This window comes from Mus caroli, chromosome 12, assembly GCF_900094665.2.
Source record: "Mus caroli chromosome 12, CAROLI_EIJ_v1.1, whole genome shotgun sequence".
Classification (NCBI taxonomy): Eukaryota; Metazoa; Chordata; class Mammalia; order Rodentia; family Muridae; genus Mus; species Mus caroli.
The window spans coordinates 83,023,031-83,042,235 of NC_034581.1; the positions used below are offsets into that span (position 1 = coordinate 83,023,031).

The 19,205-nt window shown below is 40.7% G+C and overlaps 1 pseudogene; it reads right to left on the minus strand.

Annotated features, from left to right (window-relative positions):
- Window positions 1–676: 676 nt before the first annotated feature.
- Window positions 677–4,337, minus strand: LOC110306568 (annotated as a pseudogene).
- Window positions 4,338–19,205: the final 14,868 nt, after the last annotated feature.

Sequence of the window (19,205 nt, forward strand, 5' to 3'; positions counted from 1 at the left end):
CTTGACACAGCTGGTGTTATCACAGAAAAAGGAGCATCAGTTGAGGAAATGCCTCCATGAGATCCAACTGTAAGGCATTTTCTCAATTAGTGATCAAGGGGGAAAGGCCCCTTATGGGTGGGACCATCTCTGGGATGGTAATCTTGGTTCTATAAGAGAGCAGGCTGAGCAAACCAGGGGAGGCAAGCCAGTAAGGAACATCCCTCCATGGCCTCTGCATCAGCTCCTGCTTCCTCATCTGTTTGAATTCCAGTCCTGACTTCCTTTGGTGATGAACAGCAATGTGGAAGAGTAAGCTGAATAAATCCTTTTCTCCCCAACTGCTTCTTGGTCATGATGTTTGTGTAGGAATAGAAACCCTGACTAAGACAAATCAAAGTGCTTAGGAGTTCCATGATATTGTTGTGTAATAGGTGAGGGCAAGCACTCATTTACTTTATTTTGTTGATACTTCTATGTATGTTATGCTCATGAGCGCGTGTGCATGTGCACTTGAAGGTGTACCACGGCAGTGTGGAGGTCAGAGGTGCAAGAGCTGGTTGTCTCCTTCTACCATGTGGCTTCCAGGGCTTGGACTCCATTTGTAAGGCTTGACTGTAAGCACTATTTGCCCACTAAGCCATCTCACCAGTACTGAGAACAGACATTCTTACCATGTCTTTAACCAATAGACATTTTATTGTTCTTGGTGCATCTTCTTACACAATTCTTCAAGAGTTGCTTCTTTTGCTCTTAGAGTTTGCTTAAGTCTTCTTATTTTTTTCATCCTTGATGGTTTCTTCTAGTCCTGGTGGTGTCACTGGAAAAAATATCTTCAGTATAGTTTTTATTAAGTTACTTTGTTCAAAGGATGTGCTTGAGCCCAGGCTGGCCTCAAACTTGTGATCCTCCTGCCTCTGCCTCCTTCAGTAAATCCTTCAGGTGTGCACCACTGGCAGGAGTCTCCTGAGAGGCTCTGCTAGAGCCCAATCAATACAGATATGGATGCTTGCAGCCAACCATCAGATTGAGCACGGGGACCTGGATGAAGGACTGAAGGAGCTGAAAGGGTTTGCAACCCCATAGGAAGAACAACATCAACCAACCAGACTCACCCAGAGCTCCCAAGGCCTAAACCACAAACCAAAGAATACACGTGATGGGACCCATGGCTCCAGCTGTATATGTAGCAGAGGGCAGCCTTATCTGGTATCAATGGGAGGGGAGGCCCTTGGTCCTGTGGAGACTGGATGCCTCAATGTGGGAGAATGCTAGGGTGGTGAGGCAGGAGTGGGTAGGTGGGTGGGTGAATGTGGAGGTCCTTTACAGAAGCAGGGGGAGAGGGTATGGATAGGGGGTTTGTGTGTGCGGGGAGCTGGGAAGGGGGATAACATTTGAAATGTAAATAAATAAAATAACCAACAATAAAAACAAAGATGTGCTTGAACTTAATGTGTCCTTTTCCTGCTTCTCATGAGAGCAGTGCTCCACCTCAGTTCTCTTGTCTTCCTTGGTTGTGCTATGGCTTGTGACAATGTTATATTGCAATATGGTAAAATACTGATGTCGGGAAAATACTGCTAAGAAGCTGGGAACTAGCAACATCAGTTCCACTCACGACGTTTATGACCATGTCACTAGCACTTTCGATTTTTCTTTTTTATGTAACCCATCTTCTTCCTGGTTTTTTTTTTCTTTTCTTTTCTTAGAAAAACTCTGCTTTTTCCTTTGTTCTTCACTAGAAAGTCTGCATCTTTGTAAGAACTACTTTTCACCAAACTGTTAAAGGAATCAAAACCTTTTTCTAGAGATGGTCAGGAATTAGAGTAAGACATACTCTTAAGTCTTTAGTGAGACCAAATAACTTAAAAAAAAAAAGATTTATTTTTTTATTTCATGTATGTGGGCACAATCTCACTGTCTTCAGACACACCAGAAGAGGGCATCAGATCTCATTACAGATGGTTGTGAGCCACCAGGTGCTTGCTGGGAATTGAACTCAGGACCTCTGGAAGAGCAGTCAGTGCTCTTAACTGCTGAACCATCTCTGCAGTCTGAGACCAAATATCTTTTTAAGTTCCACATTATTCTTCAGATGTGATGCCTTAGTAGGGCATCCTTGAGAATATTTCTTGTTACTTCTATCTTGAATAACTTTTTAAAAATATTGATGACATCTCATATTGGGTCAATGAGAGCCTAAATATCCCTCTTTGGTTTTCAGAAAGACAATCTGGAGACTATTAGGTATTTTAGGTGGGTGGAGGGGACAGGGTAGTGAGTAGTATGGGGACAGGATCTGAGAACCAGAGTACAAGTGTGAAGCCACAGCCACTGAGGGGAGCAAACAGAAGTACATGACTGAAGATTGTCAAGAGGGCAGGTCCTGAAGTTTTATTATAAATCATTTTCTAATACTTTTTCCAAATCTATTTAAAAATATATTTTTTATTTTTGTTTTCTAATAGGAATAGTTACATTGATTGAATTTTGAATGTCAAACCAGCTTGGAATTCCTGAGACAGACTCCACTTGGTCATAATACATGATTTGTTTCAGAGAATCAATCTCTCTCTCTCTCTCTCTCTCTCTCTCTCTCTCTCTCTCTCTCTCTCATGCTTTAAGACATCTGGATTTCATGCATCTGAGAACGGACAGGATGGTTTGGCTGGGACCAGTGGTATCTTGATGTCTGAATGTATGTATGGGAACTTTTGGAACCCTTCAAGATCTGTCTAAGCAGAGAGGTGTGGGGATTGTGGTAGACTGCTGGTAGTTTTCTGCTTCCTTGGGTGAATATATATGTTAGAGTCAGGTTTGTTTTTTTTTTTTTTTCTTTTGAGGAAGAGCAGAAAACCCCAAGATTGGAGAAGGAGCCAGTATACAAGCCTCAGCTTTCTGTTATCCAACTAGTGCTTATGTGAAACAAGGTCTGCAGATCACTGGTCCCACAATTGTTAAGAAGCAGCTTCCAGAATCTTCTTTCCTATCTAGCAGAAAAAATAATAATTTAGGCAGAAAAAGGACATTATGGGGGGTATTTTTTTACAGGATGTTTCCTCATGAATTCTGGAGATTCAGAAAACATGGGTTAGCAATCACTGCCAGCTCTGCAGTCCCTTTCTGCCCACCGTCATGCTACTGAACTCTTGATCCTGCAGTGACCAGTGCTCTATCTCAGGCACGTTTATATAGAGAAAGACTCCATGTCTCATGCAGAAGTATCCACTTGGCCAAGTCTAGGTCAGTCTTTGTTAGCCTGCTGGAGCGTGGGAATGGGATCTTCCTTTCAGACTTTAGAGTGAGATGCAGCCTCCTTTTTAAAATAGAGCGACTCTTTAAGAGTCTGGCCTTCCTAACATGATATTCACTATGAAACGTAGGCAATGGGGTGTAAGCTTTGGGATGGCTATATAATATGCCTATAACGCTGTGCATTTTCCCTTAACAGTGTGTTGAGAGGCATATTCCTCCCTCCATCTCCCAGCTTTTGGTAGTATGATACCATCCCAAATGTTTTTAAAGATACCTTTCCTTGTGTATTGATTTTCTAGGCATTGACTTATCAGCCTTACCTAATTTGACTCTGGCTTGATTATATCTCTTCATAGTGCATTGAGTCCAGTTGAGGGGCAAAGGGTATTTGCTGAAAACTCCATGTTCCTCTCTTTGAGACTCTAGAAAGACGAAGCTGGCTTTGGGATGTTTACAATCGTTTGTTTTTAGTCAGGAACATATACATTAGGAAAAGCCTTCCTTGGTTTAGTATTCTAGTCTTGTTATGATTTTTCTACATTAAAACTAAGAGGTCTGGTGCCAAGGTGGTGATGTTGAGAGTTGGAACCTAGTGGGAGATGGTGGGGTCATGAGGGTGCAGCCCTCATAAATGGATGAGAGGCATTCTTGCATGAGTGAGTTCTTGCTTTCAGGGAGCAGATTAGTTACTACAAAAGCAGGTTGTCATAATGTCTGTTTGGCTTTCTGTTAGTTTCCTATATAGATAAGCTCATTTACCCTTCCACCATGAGTAAGTACCCTAAGGCAGACTCCAGATGGGGCAATTGCATCATAGTGTCTCCAGCACCATGAGCCAAGACAAACTTTTCTATTTAAGTAAAGAAAAGTCTTAAATCTCAACATACTCTGCTACAGCAGCATGAAAGAGTCCAAGCCACTTGTCTATGAAGCTAGGGTGAGTGTTTATATATTATGAGGTAGGGGACTGAGACTCTAAAAGGGAAACTTCCCTTATCTCTGTTTTTAGCTTTTACAATTTCATTCTCTACAATTTAGTGCATGGATATAATGTGCTCTGATCATACTTATCTCCTGGTAACTCTCTCTTACCCCTCTCCCATTCCTGCCCATGGGCTTTTCTCAGACAGTCCCTATGGTGGTTTGAATGAGAAATGTCCCCCACAAACTCACTTATTTGAACATTTAGTTCCTGTTTGGGGGCATTATAGAACCATTAACAGGTGGAGTCTTGCTGGAAGGAGTATTACACTGGGGGGCAGGCTTTGAGAGTTTATAGCCCATCCCAACTTTTAGTTCAATCTCTGCCTCGTGTATGCAGTGGAAAATGTGATTGTTCAGCTTCCTCTACCACACTCCCGCCCCACTGTTATGGGCCTTTCCTTTGGAGCCACAAGTCCAATAAACCTTTTCTTCTTTGAGTTGTCTTGGTTATGCCACAGATGTTCATCACAGTGACAGAAAAGAAATAACTCCTCTCATGTTTTCATGTAGGTGTATGTGTGTGTGTGTGTGTGTGTGTGTATGTGCATGCGGTGGGATAAATAAAAGCTGGGATCAGGTAGAGTAGGCTCTCTGATGGCAAAGCCACAGGACCCTGGAAGCTCACAATGTCTATTATGTACAGCTGCACAAGAAGGCAGGGCTATTACATGCAAATAAAAAGGGAGACAAGGCTTATGATATACAGCTGGATCAAGGAGACAGGTTTAGCTAAGTTCCATAGGACAAGTCTCTGTAGGGAAGCCATCTTCAGAGTATAAATGTCCAAGGGAGAGAAAAATATGGCAGACATTTTCTGCATACTCTATGAACACCTATGCACGGATGGCTTTGTCATCTCTCTGAGCCTTGGAGCCTGAAGCAGGGCACAAGGCTTTGGCATTCTCTGAGACTATGAGTTTGAGACTATGGTTCATGACATGCCAGTGTCAACAGCACATTAATCCAAATCTCCACAGAGTCTTACCACATAGTTCTAGTGTGCAACCAAGAGCCATAAGAGTCTATGTTGTTTTGGGAGTCTCTGGGGCCTTCCTGGCCAATAATCCACAGGATGGCATCTGAAAGAAAAGTCTACAGTGGACAAAATGATATAAAAGAGCTGTGGTGGCTTGTCTTAGTCCCCAGCAGCTGGTGACTTTTCAGAAGGGCCAGAATGATTGGCTTCCTGCCACCTTTAGCCTGCTCTGGATCTTGGAGCCTGTGAAAATTAGTCCACACGGTAAGACAAAACGCTCTCTCAGAGCTTCCTCCTCACCTCACTTTGCATTCTCTTCATTTCATCTCCACGTAATACAGACATGGACGGTCTTCACAGACGTTTGATGTTAACACAAACATTCCCCGATATTGATTGTGTATAAATGTGACTAAATGAGCCAGGAGCTAAAGAATAGGAGACCTGAGTGAATGCATTCAGGGAGACCATGGCCCAATGCTTTTAGGAATAAAACAAACCAGTTTAGATCAAATGTTGAGAAATGTAACCAGGATTTGGCTGGTTGGTCTCTCAATCTGTCAGCATTGAAGGTGATGGGTTTTCTTTGGTGAAGGCTTGAGTCTTAGCCTGGACACCAGGATATCTAAAGCAACTATGCTTTGTAATATGAGAGTTTCAGAATAGCTTGCAAGCCTGTGGGGAGGTCTGGGACTCTGACTTATGTCTGGGGAGTACTAACACCTAGTTCATTTAACGTCTCCACTTGTGCTTGTTTCTTGAGTATATAAACAAATGTGTGTGGCTTAGAAGGATCACTTAGGCATTCTGTGCACAGTGCTAGGCTTCTTTATTTAGCTCTCCCTCATAACCTTGATATATGCTCTCAGTTTTGCTGACAGCAACTGAAGATCAGGTAGGATTCTTCTGAAACCTTTGTTATTTGTAACTGGCAGATGGAGGATTGGAATCACATCTAGCAGTAGTGACAGTCACCAGTGTATGGAACATTTTGAAGATTCCTTAGTGTTTTATTCTGGGGTATGTACTAATGGGCCTTTGATCCATGTATGGTCATTATGAAGGCTTTTTCTTGGCAACTCTCCTCTTAATATTCCCTCCTTTCTTACACTCAACGGTGTCTGTATTCTGCTCAATGTCACACCCAACTTACATTCTATAATACATTGTATCAGTTAAAGTATGTTTAGTTGCAGAGAAAAGCACGAGAAAGTCACCTCTTACTTATTAAGATGGCTATTGTAAAAAAATATATAAGCTATCATTTTTGGCAATGTTGTAGTGAAAAGAGAAGCCCTGTATGTTCTTGGTGGGAATATAAAATGGTACAACTAGGATTGAGTACAGGATGGACTTTCCTGGAAAGATTAAAAAGAAAACTACCATATGATTCAGTAATCTCATGTCTAGTTTTATGGCCAAAGGAAATCAAATTAGTTTTTCAAACTGATATTTATATTTTACATTTATTATAGCAATTTTACACAATAGCCAAGATATAGCACTAGCATAGTCCCTTTATGGATAAGTGAGTCAAAACATTGAGAGATATATGATATATAGTGTAATCACATATTAAATATATAAGTTTAATTATTTAGTGGTTAGATAATAAATTCATCCATTTGAAATAAAATGGATGGATTTGGAGGATGTTATGCTAATTGAAATAAACCAGGTAGACCAATATAATCTCACATAAATGTGGAGTATAAGAATTACGTGCATAAAAACAGAATAGACTATTGTTTTCCAGGCATTAGAGGATAGGGGAGATCAGGCTATGTTGGTTTGAGGGTGACTGCAGGCTATAAGGTAAGTCAGTCTAAGGATCTCATGCACATCATGGTAGGTGATGGGTGTGAAATGATTGGTGGCAATCATCACACAGCACACACTACACTGAACATATGGGTATGTTCATCTTCATTTTCAAGTAAATATTTTTAACATGTGGTGGCAAGCTCTCTCAATCTTCCTCTGAGAGTGGATTTCTTCTATTGAATCTGATATATACTTTGGCTGCATAAAAGTATACTATAGAAAAATACATGACCCTGGTATATATCTAGATCAAAATAGACCATGCAAAATCTGCCTGATTTCATGAGATATGAGTTCTGACAGCTCAGCCCATAATAAGACTGAGTGTGAGGGAATCCTGGTGTTCTCAGCCACAGATACAGGAATGAAGAAGCCACCTTGAAAAAAGATTCTCCAGGCTACCTGCTCTGGTTCTGTGACATTTCATTCCCCTCAGTAGAGGTCCCAGGTATTATGGCAGAGAAAGCTCATTCAGCTGTGCTCTGAACTTCAACCCCAAGAACCTGTGAGCTTAATAAAGCATCCTTTAAATATTGCCAATTTCTGGAGTAGCTTGTTGCTCAGTGAAAGTATCTATACGCAAGTAGCAATGGTTTTCAGAAGGGTGTAAATACATGCTTGGTATGGCCAGAGGTCTGGGAATAGACTCTCATTGCATAAGTGCCAGGATCACCAATGCAATTTGGGGTCTAAGTTCTCTCCGTATACTTCTGTTGCTGTTCTCAGTGTTTCCTGATGTTTGTCTTCATGCTTTTTGCCTCCACAGTTTTCCTGTTACTGCCGTAGCCCCAGGTATTATTACATCGACATTCAAGACAGGAAGAAGAAAGTACAGGCAGAGCCAACTTCATCTATATAATATTAGCTAGAGACTTCCAGATCAACACTTAGAGGCATCAGCCCGAGTTTTATCACATGACCTCTCTTGTTGGGAAGGAGGAAGATCACAAAGGTGTTCGTCTGCATATCTTACTTCTCAACATGATCTAGATCTAGGTGTGCTTAGCAAGGATACAAAGCAGGTACCCCCTGTGGGCCAGATCTGTTTCTGATGCCCTCTCCCAAAATGGCTTCATGTTCTTTCTCTATTGCCCAATCATTTAAAAGTGGACTTGTAAAGGTTTTCTCTACATATATTTTATGATGAGCATATCCTCCCAACTCCTCTATTTTCCTTTTTTCTTTCCCTCCTTTTGGTTAGTTCTCTTTGTCCTCCTAGACATGCTTCTACTCTCATGTCATGTATGCACATGTGACCTTATGTATCTGGATACAAATCTATACACAAAAGAGAGAAAACACGGTGTTTGTCTTTCAGTGATTAGCTTAATTCCCTTGATGTGTTTATTTTCAGCCTCATCCATTTTCTGCAAGTGATGTGACTTCTTTAAGACTGAAAACAATTCTATTGTGTAGACATATGTATTTTCTGTATTTATCCCATTCCTCTGTTGTTGTACACATAGGTTGGTTCCATGATGCAGCTGTTGTGTATAGGGTCGCAGTAAAAATTGATGCACATGTTATCTTAGTCATATATTGACTTGCAGTTCTTGTGACAGACATCTAGGAGTGGTGTAGCTGGATCATGTGGAATATTATGTATTGTTAAATTTTCAAAGACCTTTCATATTGGCTTTCATATTGGGTGCATGAGTTTATAGTTTTACCAGTAATGTAAAAGCTTTTTTTTTAAAGAAAGAAATATTTATTCCTGTGTGTGTGTGTGTGAAGGAATTGAATCCTCTTAGGTCTGAAATTACACGCAGTTGTGATCTACCTGATATGGATGCTGGAACCCAGCTGGGATCTTTTGGAAGAGCAGGAAGCCATGTCTCTTTCATCAAACCTCAAAGGACTTCGTGTCCTTTGTCTTATACATGATTATAGACAGCCAATCTTTAACAGGGACAAGGGAAGGGCTGCTGCTTGTTTGGACAATTCCTTAGTCTCCAGTTCAGCTCTGAGATTGCCACTTCTGCTTCCCGTGTTCACTGACTTAAGACGGAGTCTCTCAGGGCAGACATCTTTCTTCCTTGAATACCCCTCGGCACATTTTAAGTCCACATCTGGACAGCTACAGATTTCCGTTATAAACACATAGTTTCAGAGAATATATTTTTGGCCTGTCATAAATGCTGGCATTTAAAAATAAACATGTTCTATTGTTCTTTTCAAATTGCCCCTCCAGCCCACATGCCACCGTGATTTGATGCTATTCTCTAAAAACCATGCACACATGCTTTTCTTCAGTAGACAGAAAATGTCCCATCATCCCTTTTCTATCCCCAAACTTCTCATTCCACTTTCTCTGCAGAATTTATCCCAAAGTAATGCAATTTTATGCTTGAAGGTTTTTTATTACTCATTTCTGTATCATACTTCTCTGCAACAGAAACATACATATAAATTGCTATAACACTTTAAAACATTTCATGTGTCTAAAAGATTCTGAATATTGAAAATTTTCCTTGGGATTGAATTATCATTAAAATTACTACAATTACATCAAGGAGAAAAACCAACATAACTATATTGTATGTTTTAGTATATAATTATTAAAACAAAAAGTGAAATTATATTAGAAATGTATCTGCTATGAGATGATAGTATTTTAAAATATCTCATGTATCTTGTGGTGAATATTAGTTATTGCAACCAATATACATGGTTTGGTATCAATTACAACCTTCTTTTTTCATTAAGACAAAAGTTCCAAAACCTTTGTAAATATAAGTAGATAAAGATGCTACATGGTCTTGCTGGATTTGAATTATTTGAGCTACTTCCAAGTCAGATATTAAAAATCATTTGGTGATCTAACATGAGAAATGATTTTTAATGACCGATCTGTTTACAGCTTATTAGGTCCTCTTTAGATTATGTGGAATCCACAGACCTGGAAATTGCTTACCTGCGAGAAGGAGTTTGTTACTCAGCCATTAAACTGTTCACTTGTCAATGAACCCATTGTTGCCTGGTTATTAGAGAGAGTCACAAACTCAGTGTTTCTATTTATCTGCTTATTAGACCACTAGAAGTTTACATTCTAGGAGGTATCATATCAAGGTCTGGGATGATGACTTTCTTTTGATAGGTGAGAGAAAGGCTATTGTGAAGGAGAAACAGGGATGTGGTGAACTGCAAACATCTTCTACATCCCTCAAAGAAGATACTTCTGAGCAAAGTCTGTAGGAAAACTGGAGATCTTGAAGTTGATTCTTGTGTGTGTGTGTGTAGGTATGTGTGTGCATGAATTCAAATGTGCATGCATGTGTGCATGTGCATATGGAGGTCAGAGGTTATTGGGTGTCCTTTCTAAGGCACTGTTCTCTCTTTCTCTCTCTCTCTCTCTCTCTCTCTCTCTCTCTCTCTCTCTCTCTCTCTCTTAATAGGGTCTTTGTCTGGAACTTACCACATAGTCTAGGCAAGGCTTCCTGGCAAGTGAGCTTCAGGGATATACCTATCTCTGCTGGGATTACAAAGGCCCACCAACATACCTGGATTTTAAAAAGGAAGTATTCTGGGCTCAAACTCAGTTCCATGTGCTTGTAAGGCAAACACTTAATTAACTGAGTTATCTCCCCAGTCCTGGATATTGATTCTTACAGATCTATCATGCTCCTGAACCAAATCTACTATATCCCTAAGGGAATGAGCATGCCAACTGGAAAGCTATCCAAATGGCTGTAAAGCCTGGAGATGGTAGCACTCTTGAATAAGATGGATTTGTCTGAGTTTCTCACCTGTATTACCTCTCACTTAGTGTGGTGCTCTGTGCTAAGTGACTTTACAGGTACCACCTTACTCGGTCCTTTGAATAACCCTAAGAAGAATGGAAGATGTCCCTGTTTTTCAGATCAGCTTCGGGGAAATGGTAGTCAGAAAGTACTAAATCTGGGGATCTGAGATTACAGAACCTGTGCTTCTTAGGCTCTGTGTTAACCTGTGTCCTGGGTTTCAGAGTAGTGAATTCAGCTCCTCATCCTAGGTGCAGCCTGGACTACAGTTGATTTAGTTTTGTCTGTTTCAAAACAATTTTCTCTAAAGCAGGGCTTCTCTAACATTAGTATGGATGAGAATCAAGTTGGCATTCTTAAAACACAGATGACAGACTGGGGAGATGGTTCATATGTGTGGTGGTTTGAATGAGAGTTAGAATGGCACCATAAGCTCCTATATTTGAATGCTTAGTCATCAGGGAGTGGCACTGCTTGAGAAGGATTAGGAGGTGTGGCCTTGTTGGAGTAGGTGTGGCCTTGTTGGAAGAAGTGTGTCATGGATGGTACAAAAGCCTACGATAGCTAGGTCCAGTGTCTCACTCTTCCTGCTTCCTGCGGACCCAGATTTGGAACTCTCACAATTCTCTAGCACCAAACTGCCTCCTTGCTGCCATGCTGCCCACTCTGATGGTAATGGACTCACCTCTGAAATTGTAAGCAAGCCCCCAGTTAAATATTTTCTTTTATGAGAGCTGCCATGATCATGGTGTCTCTTCACAGCAGTAGAATTCTAAGACAGGTGGTAAGGTGCCTTTAGAGGATGAGGACCTGGTATGATCCCTAGAAACCGTGTGAAAACAAAGTGTGCTTGTAATTCTAGCACTGGGGAGGACAACAGCTGCTCTAGTCTAAGTGGTGAATTCTAGGTCAAATAAGAAACCCTTTCTCCAAAAAAAAAAAAAAAAAAAAAATGAGGTAGATAGCACCTGAGGAATTACATTTGAGATTGACACCTGTATCTGGTCTCCACGTATGTTGGCCTGCATATGTACCACATACATCTGTTGAGTCCTTGTATGGTTCCAGGGATTTTCATGATTGGAAATCATGGTTCTGAGACTGGGTGGCTAGGCTCTGATGGAGCAGCTGCAGCCCCTCAGAAGCTTAGTATGTTTATTATATAGAATTGAACATGGATACAAAGTTATTACATATATCTGAACAAGGAAGCAGGGTTATTGCATATAAATAAATGAGAAAGAATGGTTGTTATATATAGCAGGAGAAGGAGGAAGGTTTAGCTGAGCTCAGTTGGGGAACAGTCTTTAGACCATGAAGCTACAGTGGATATTTTCTGCACACGCTATCAACATCTGGACAAGGATCAGAAGAAGGCTTTGCAGTCCTTCTTAGCCTGAGGTGTTGGGGTCCTTGACATGGCCTATGTCAAACAATATACATTCACATAGGCCTTCAGTTGCTCAAGGCTTCCTCTGATCCTCACATGTGGACTCAGGCATGATCATGCACAATAGTTTAGTCTGTGACTCAGTAGGCGTGGCTGAAGTTGGGAGTTTGCCTTTTTAATGAGTTTCCAGGTCTAGGAAGCATATTTGAGAACCTCTCCTCTATAGCACAGTTAGCTTCAGGTGAGAGGTTAATTTTTTTTTTTTTTTGATTCACTGAGAGCCTGGTGTTTTCTCTTTTATGTTTCTTTCAGGGCTGAATGCTTTACTTGTCAAGAAGGGAGTATATTTACATATACATGATACATGGATCTGTCAACACTGGAAATTGGTGCTGTAGCAATATTAGCTAGAGACTTCCTGTGTGGTTTTCTTTGTTTCTGTTTTGTGCTAGGCAGGCTTGTGTTTGTATGTTTTAGTTTTTTTTCTATTTGCACAGGGAAGTGATCTGTCTTTGCTGTTCGTCCCTCTGTCCAGATGGAATGCCTTACCTTATTCTTCATCTATTGCTTCAACTGTAAAGACCCCTTTCCAGACAGTATCTTCTTTCCAAGGCTTGCAAGCTGGATAAAGCTGGTCCAAGCTGGATCTTCTTGGACCTTCTATCCCATACATAGCCTTCTTCAGTACAACCTGCTTCTCCCTCTCATACAGACACCTTTGCGAACAGTCAAAACTGAGACTGTAGGCATGGGCCACCATATCTGTTTTTTGTGATGCTAGGGATTGAACTCAGGTCTCTATGCATGCTGGGTAAATGTTTGCCAACTTAACTACATCTCTAAACTCATACTGTGTATTTCTTTTTCCTGTACTTTCTGTGTTAGAGTAGTGGACCACAGACTTTGGGATTTCCTGAAATGGAGGTGTGACATAAAAATGATTGAGGAAGAGGAACTGTACAGGGTCACTCATCCCCACTCCAAATCAGATGGCTCCTCTGTGCATTTATTATCATTTTAAAAACACTGCCTAAATGGAGTTCCAGGAGGGCATCAGTTGCCTTTGTGCAAGTCACTTTCTTAGGAGATCTTGGCTTCATCTGGTGTCATCCAGCTCTGCTGCCTCTGTTCCAGGTTACCATACTTTCCTGGATACCCAGAATATCCTCAGCTCTGTAATGGACACAAACAGATATAAACCTCTGTCTGCCTTTACTCTCATGAATCCCACAGAGGACATGCAATAGTAGCTATATAGGACTGTGACTTCTATTTCTACTTTATTGAGATAAGGCAAGGGTGTCCTAGTTTCATTTCAAGAGGTTTATTTCAACAAATAAATCCATATTACAGTTCATCATTGTGGAGACATTAAAGCAGGGCCTTCAGCTAGTCAACTCACAGCCACAGTCAAATGTGGAGGCAAGTGAATGAATGCAGGCATGTGTGCATCCTCGTTTTCTGGCTTTCTTGCTTGGTTCATCTCAGTTCCAGTCTAACACAGTTCAGGATGCCTTTTCTAGGGAGCTGTGGTACCCAAGCATGTAGAATGGATCAGAAAGGGGGTAAGACAGTTATTGTGAGTATGAAGAAAGCTATTCTAGAGAGAGTCTGTGCTGGAGAGTTTTATGTCAACTTGATACAAGCTAACAACATCTGAGAGGAGGGAGCCTCAGTTAAGGAAATGCCTTCATAAGAACAGCTATAAGAAAGCTTGTATGGCATTTTCTTCATCAGTGTTCAATGTGGGAGGGCTCAGTATATTGTGGGTGGGGTCATCCCTGGGCTGGTGACCCTGGGTTCTATAAGAAAGCCGGCAGAGCAAGCCAGTTAACAGCTCCCCTCCATAGCCTCTATATCAGCTCTTGCCTCCAGGTTCCTGCCCTGTTTGAGTTCTTGTTCCAACTTCCTTTAGTGATAGACTACAATGCAGAGGGTAAGCCAAATAAGCCTTTTCCTCCTCAACTTGTTTTTTGGTCATGGTATTTCACAGCAGTAATAGAAACTGTAACTAAGACACTAAGACCTGGAAAAGACCAGCATGAAGTCCAGGTGATAATATGCAGTGGAGGCTACACCTTTGTATTGTGAGACAATATTGCTTATTTGAAGTGCATGGTAGTATAGGATAGTAACTGTGTTATCCAGCTTTCCATCATTATAAAGAAATACCTGAGGCAATTAACTCTGAAGAGAAAAGGTGGTGGTTTTGGAGGTTCCAGCCTGTGCTGAGTGGCTCCATTGTCTTGGGAATGTGGGTAGCAGACCATAGTAGAAGCACATAGTAGAAAAATTACTTATACCATGAACCAGGAATCAGAAAAAAGAAGAAGAAGAAGAAGAAGAAGAAGAAGAAGAAGAAGAAGAAGAAGAAGAAGAAGAAGAAGAAGAAGAAGAAGAAGAAGAAGAAGAAGAAGGAGACCAGGTATCCCTAAATCACGTTTGAGAGCATACCTTTAATACCTAAGGACTTCTTTTAGGTCCCACTTCTGAAAGACTCTGTTACCTCCCAAGATAGTCACCTTGGGAAGCATGCCTTTAATATAGGAATCTTACCTTTGGGGAACATTCAACTTTTGAATTATGCAAAGAACCATGCAGGGCAATGGTTTAAAATAGCAATGTGGTCTCCCAGGGCACATTGGCAATGTGTGCAGACATTTTGGGTTGCTACACTTGGGACAGGGATTCTTTGGGCATATAATTGGCATAGGGTAGAGGCCATCCATACTGCTAAACATTGTAGAGTACACAGATCCATCCTATTCCAAATATTTGGCTGGCCCCACAGGTCAACGGTCCCATAGTTCAGAAGCCTTTATTTAGAGGTATTGACAAGAAAGAAGAAATAATCGTGCTACTAATAAATAGCATGGCCATAATTGAGAGTAGTCTGTGAAAACCACCACTGGGCCCTTTTCTCTTCTCTCCAAGGATCTTGTTTAACCTCCTTCCTTTTGTACTTCTTTTCTTTGACTTGAGTTTCCAGGTGTGTCTCTGCAGGTGTCTCTTCTTTGGCTTAATATGGTCCAGGGCTACAATAACTCTGGAAGATTGTTTGGGTAATGAGCAGCATCTGGAGGGGCATGCAGACTTCTACACCCAAGCTTTGTCTCACAGTTCATGTACATTTCTGGATGGATATTTTCAGCTTTGTCATATTCTAACCTGTCAGGTCCAAGTTGAACATGCTTTTCATAGGCATGATAGATACATTTGTTTAGCTGGGGAGTGACATCTGGGTTCAAAACATAGTCCCCATAATGTAATTTCTCTGGAATTATTTGAGAGGAAAAAAAAAAGAATACTTAAGTCACACTCACTTTGTTTAGGACACTACTGGGTTAAGCTGATGTTTTACTGAAAGGCTTCCTAGCCCTTTCATTGTTCAGACAAATGGGTTGAATTTCCTAGAGAAAGGAGTAGCACATTATAGTCTCAAAGTTAATTGACCATGGGAAACAAGTTTTAAAATATGTATCAATAACTTAGTGTTCTGCTTAGAAAAGTATGGCTTTGGAGATATGCCCTGTGACCTCAAATCTCATGTCTCCACCACTGAGGGATTTGTTTCTGTTTGTGAGCCATGCAACTTTCTCAAACGATTGTAAGAAGAAACAAATTGTACTTCCTTCACAAGGCCTTGGATGCTGTTTCCAGATCTCACACTTCTGCTTTAGTCACATGGTTCTGTGACTTTCTTTTTATTGATCTGGAAGCCTTTCCTACTGGGATGCAAGTGAAAGTCTAGATGAAAGTTTTTTTTATGATCTTCATATTCTCATTTCTTCCCTGAGTTCTTGGGACATGATTATGCTTAATAAATCATGGTGCTATGGACTGATTCACTGGCTAATGCTTATAACACATTTGGTGAATGTTAACCCCCAGGTGATGCCTTTATCCTTCCTTTAAGGGTCAGAGTTACTGGAAGAGGTAGAAACCCTGTCCCAAGTGTAGCAACCCAAAATATTTGCAAACATTACCAATGTCCCCTGGGAGGCCAAATTACTCTGTTTTAAACCATTACCTTGCATAGTTCTTTGATATCCATGGGCACTTTGATTCCATGGTGGTGACTTTAATGATTTATATGGCAAGAGGATGCGTGCAGATTCATGCTCAACACATGTACTGGTTAGCTGTTGTGCACTTGAGGCTCCTTTAAGGAAGGTGCACTTATTTATGATAACTTCACACCACAAAGAAACATTGGTTAGTTCTCTCTGGAGTATTTTGTCTAACTCAGTATTTTTAGGTAGGATTGGATGCTAAAACAGTGAAGTTAATAGTATCTTTAACTCTTGCTTTGTCTTTAAAGACCTGGAGTTAGTAGGGGAGCCATTCAAAGCTCCTCAGGGGCTCTTGGTAGGACACTTTCCATTTGCATCTGAATGTACCAAATTAGGATGAAAGCTGAAAGAACTGTGCTCAGGAGAGTGTGAACTGGGGTCTGGGTTTGTCTCTAAGGAAAGGACTCTGTACTGGTGTGAGCAGGTCTGGGTCTCAGTGCCTGTATGATTGTCAGTACTTTTTCCTATCCTTGGGGCCAAGGAAAGATGGGTCTTCAGGATGTGTGCGCGCACCTTTGTTTTGCTGAGGCATGACTACAACAGCTAAAGCTTCAGCTAGAGAAGACAGTCTAGACTTTAAATATGACCTATATGTTTTGGAAGACAGAACTCCAAAACATATGGAGGAGGAGAGGAATGGGGGGGGGTGGCTGTTTGATGTGAGAAAGTTGATTCAGAGTGAGGGAGACGGTGGACAGGTCCAGTTGCCAAAGGGCAACCAGAGATACCTGTCTGGACTGTTTTAGAGATGATCTGTAAGACTCTCACATTCAACCTTTAAAGTATATTATTTTATAGAATAGATTGTCTTAAATGAAACTTTTTTCAACATGATATATTTTGATTATGTTTCTTCCCTTTCCCCAACTCCTTCCAGACCATTTATACCTTCCTTCTCACCCAACTTCATGTTCTTTCTCTTTCAAAACAAAACAAAACAATCCAAGTAGTAGTAGTAGCAGCAAATAAACCCATACATACAAAGACAAAAATCAAACAAATAAAAAAAGCCCAAACTAAGCAAGACACAGACATACACACAGACACACACACAGACAACGACACAGACACAGACACACACACACACACATGCACACACATGCAGAAACACATACACACACACACACACACACACACACCCTATGGAATTTGTTTTGTGTTAGTCAATTACTTCTGGGCAAGGAGCCTGCCCTGGAATGTGGCTGATACCCTGTGACACTCCATTGAAGAAAACTGTTTTTTCCCTTTGTTGGCAGGTATCACTTACAAATAGTTTCTTGGTTAGGGATGGGTCTGCTGTCCACTTCCCTCTCTCAGTGCTAGGATCCATCTGGCTTGAACCTGTGCAGGTCTTATGCATGCTGCCAGTCTCTGTGAGTTCAAATGTAATCCTGTTGTATCTGGAACGTTTTGTGTGTGTGTGTGTGTGTGTGTGTGTGTGTGTGTGTGTGTATGATTTACAGAAAAATCATTAAGCTAATACAGAGTTGTCATATACCCTGTTCTATGGCCTGAATATTATGTTTCTCCTAACTTTACATATTGATGTCTTATTCCTGTGGTATGGTTTTAGGATGTGAAACCACTAGTGATCGATTAGAACATGAACAAGATTATTAGTTTTATAAAATAGACGAACTGCCTTCTTTTTCACCATGTAAAGATACAGCAGGGAATGGGTCCTCATGTGTTCAATGTTGTTAAATTTTAAATCTACCTGCTTCTAGATCTTAGACTTCCTGGGCTCCAGATCTGAGAGAGTAAACATATGTTGTTTACGTTTTTTTCTTTTTCTTTTTCTTTTTTTCTTTTTCTTTTTCTTTTTTCTTTTTCTTTTTCTTTTTCTTTTTTTCTTTTTCTTTTTTCTTTTTTCTTTTTCTTTTTCTTTCTCTTTCTCTTTCTCTTTCTTTTCCTTTCCCTTTTTCTTTTTCTTTTTCTTTCTTTTTCTTTTTCTTTTTCTTTTTCTCTTCCTTTTCCTTTTTTCTCTGGAGTGATATGAACCAAAATCTACTAATCCGGTTAAGGGTACTGATAACCCAGTAAGGGTATTGATAACAGTTTTAGAAAATGACTCACCTACATCTAGCTTGGTGAACTATGATATACTGGAATGACTTATAGAACCGTGGGTGACTAAAGGTTGCTGCCATCACTGAGAAGCCCACCCCAGCAGGGTTGACAACTCGATCTAGAGTTCTCTGGCCACCTTATAGGCAGCCTCACTGAGGAGCCTCTTGCCAGCCAAGTGTTTACTGCTTATGTAATCTTAGGGAGGAGACTTGGGGTTCTTGTAAATTTTGTGAGCTCCCTAAGCTTGGTAAATTCTGTTCACTTCCTGGATCTTAGGAGTTTCCTTCTTCCCTTGAGGAGGGAATGTTTCAGTTTGGAGGAAATTGCTGCACAGCATTTATAAAGTATCCAGTATACAACATTTACTTATAGCAGCTCCAATATACCAGGATCAGCACTATGGTACTGGAGGTTTACGTAACCCTTACCTATCCTTTTTTTTCCCTATTGTGAGATGCCATGTAGATTATTACATTCCATGTAAGCTCCTCTTGTCCATGGCAATTTCTTGTTTCCGATGACCTTGTTTTTGTTTTGAAAGCTTTGAAGACTAACCAGACAGTCAGGCATTTTGTAGAAGATAATTTGACTGAGGTTTGTCTGGTGTGTATATTATGGCTAGACTTGTGTTGTGGATTTGGGGTAAGAAGTCCTCAGAGGTAAAATGTGCTTCTCAGTATATTGAGGCAGGGGTGTATGCTTTCATCATGAGTTGCTGATGTTTACAGGGGCCTCAATCATTTGGCAGAGGGAGGGTTTGTCAGATTTTTCCACTGTAAATTTTCATACACAACTCCTACCCCCATGCCTTAATATTGCTCTTTGGGACAGAAGCTATTATGTATATGGGGTTTTCAGTTAAGACGATGAAAGTCACACCCTAGTTCTTTGAGAAGAGTCCTTGTTGGCTCTTG